General features: G+C 37.6%; 1 protein-coding gene and 1 long non-coding RNA gene across 2 annotated transcripts in view; one reads left to right on the top strand and one right to left on the bottom strand.

Annotated features, from left to right (window-relative positions):
• Window positions 1-2,500, bottom strand: part of LOC135096657 (uncharacterized) — a 56,580-nt gene that overhangs the window by 38,845 nt on the left and 15,235 nt on the right. The window lies entirely within an intron of this gene.
• LOC135096668 (uncharacterized) overlaps window positions 1-2,500 on the top strand; it is an 8,402-nt gene that overhangs the window by 300 nt on the left and 5,602 nt on the right. The gene's annotated exons all lie outside the window — the stretch shown is intronic.

Below are 2,500 nucleotides of genomic sequence, written 5' to 3'. Positions count from 1 at the left end.
CTACCTTCCCTCCTCTTCCCTCTCCTCCTTTTCCCTCCTCCCTCCCCTCTCCTCTACTCCCCTCCTCTCCTCTTCTCTTCCCTCTTGTCACCTCCCCTTTTCTCTTCTCTCCTCTCCCCTCTCCTCTCCTCCCCTCACCTCCCCATCCCTCCTCTCCTCTCTTCTCATTTCTCCTCCTCTCCCCTCCCCTCCCCCACACACCCCTCTCTTCTTTCCCCTCTTCTCCTCTTCTCTTCCTCCTTCTCCCTTCTTCTCTTCTCTTCTCCCCTCTTCTCCTTTCTTCTCCACTCCTTCCCCACCCCTCCTCTTTTTTTCCACCTACTCTCCTCTTCTCTTTCCTCTTCTCTTCTCCTCTCCTCTCCTCCCCACCATTTCTCTCCTTTTCCCTTCCTCTCCTCTTTCCTTCCCTCCTCTCCTCTCCTCTCCTCTCCTCTCTCTCTCTCTCTCTCTCTCTCTCTCTCTCTCTCTCTCTCTCTCTCTCTCTCTCTCTCTCTCTCTCTCTCTCTCTCTCTCTCTCTCTCTCTCCTTGTTAATGTAATAATGATAATAATAATGATAATAATAATAATAATAATAATAATAATAATAAAAAGAAGAAGAAGAAGAAGAAATAGAACAACAACAACAACAAATTGATGGGAGTTAGAGGAGGAGGAGGAGGAGTAAAAGTAGTAGTAGTAGTAGTAGTAGTAGTAGTAGTAGTAGTAGTAGTAGTAGTAGTAGCAGCAGAAGTAGTAGAAGTAGTAGAAGTAGTAGTAGTAGTAGTAGTGGTAGTAGTAGTAGTAGTAGCAGTAGTAGTAGTAGTAGTAGTAGTAGTAATAGTAGTAGTAATAGTAGAAGAACAAGAACAAAGAAACAAACAAACAAACAAACAAAAATAAACAAATAAAAAAGAAGGCAAGAAATAAATAAAAAAAATCAATGAAATGAACAAATAAATTTAGAAACACATCAATGAGGAGACAATGGAACAAACAAACAAACAAACAAACAAACAAATGTAAACAGAAATAAATAAACAAAGCAACAAATAAAGCAGGAAAAAAAGGAATAAGGAAAGAGAGAAAAGCAAAATGAAAGAGAGGAACAAATAAACAAAGAGAAAAATTAATGAGCCAAGAATCAAGGAGGAAAGCATTCAAACAAACAAACAAACAAACAAACAAACAAACAAACAAGTGGGTACTTATAGAAAACACGAATGATCAAATAAAGAAACCGACTACCTTTCTTTTTTTCCAACATTCTATTACACACACACACACACACACACACACACACACACACACACACACACACACACACACACACACACACACACACACACACACACACACGTATAAGTAATTCCTTTAAGTGTTTTAAGTAATCCATGACATGGTGGAATATTTTGTTAGGTCAGTTAGAGTGAGGTCAGGCTAGGTGGGGTACATTAGATTAGGTTGACTTGGGTTAGCTTAGGTAGATTAGGAGAGGATGAGTTAGGCTAGGTTAGGATAGGTTAGGTTAGGATAGGTTAGGTTAGGCTGAGTTAGGTTAGGATAGGTTAGGTTAGGCTGAGTTAGGTTAGGTTAGGTTAGGATAGGTTAGGATAGGTTAGGTAAGGTTAGGCTGAGTTAGGCTGAGTTAGGTCAGGTTAGGCTTATGATCAAAGGCAACGAAAGCACATACATATATATCTTCCTAATACTTTTTTTCCTTTTATTTATTTATTTATTTATTTATGTATGTATTTATTTTATGATATTTAATTTTTTTGCTATGGTGAGTGAGGTGAGGTTCAGTGGGTATGTTACGTTAGGTTAGGTGTGTTAGGCTTGTTACCAATACTTTTATTTATTTATTTTTTTGTAAGTAATTGTTTGAGTGTTCCTTCTTTCCTTTCTTTTTTATTCTTTATTCTTTTTATTTATTTACTATTTTTTGTAAAGTGTGTTAGGATGTGTGAGGTTAGTTAGGTAAGATTAGGTGCGCTAAGTTAGGTTAGGAAACTTTATGAAACTATATCTTCCTCATACATTCTTCTTTGTTCCTTTAGGTTAGGTAAGATTGTGTGTCAGGTTATGTGACGCTAGGTTAGGTTAGGAAGGTTATGTGAGGTGTTAAATATTTAAGTAATCACCCAGGTGTTAAGGTTGTTGTTGTGTGTATGTTAGGTTAGGTTAACTGGGTCAGGTTAGACATGTTAGGTTACGTAGGGTAGGTCAGGTTAGGTTAGGCTAGGATTGTAGGGAGGCTTCTTTTTGTTTATAAGTAATCATCCCACTTGTAAGGTTAAGTTGGGTCAGGTCAGGTTGGGTTAGGTTAGGAAGGTTTCAGTGTACAAGTAATGCTTCCATTTGTATGTAACTCAAAAATAAATAAATAAATAAATACTATTACGTATTGTTATTGTTGTTTTAAAAGCATGAGTAGTAGTAGTAGTGGTGGTAGTAGTAGTAGTAGTAGTAGTAGTAGTAGTAGTAGTAGTAGTAGTAGTAGCAGTAGTAGTAGTAGTAGC

This window comes from Scylla paramamosain, unplaced genomic scaffold, assembly GCF_035594125.1.
Source record: "Scylla paramamosain isolate STU-SP2022 unplaced genomic scaffold, ASM3559412v1 Contig5, whole genome shotgun sequence".
NCBI lineage: Eukaryota > Metazoa > Arthropoda > Malacostraca > Decapoda > Portunidae > Scylla > Scylla paramamosain.
This window is presented reverse-complemented; position numbering and strand designations above follow the sequence as displayed.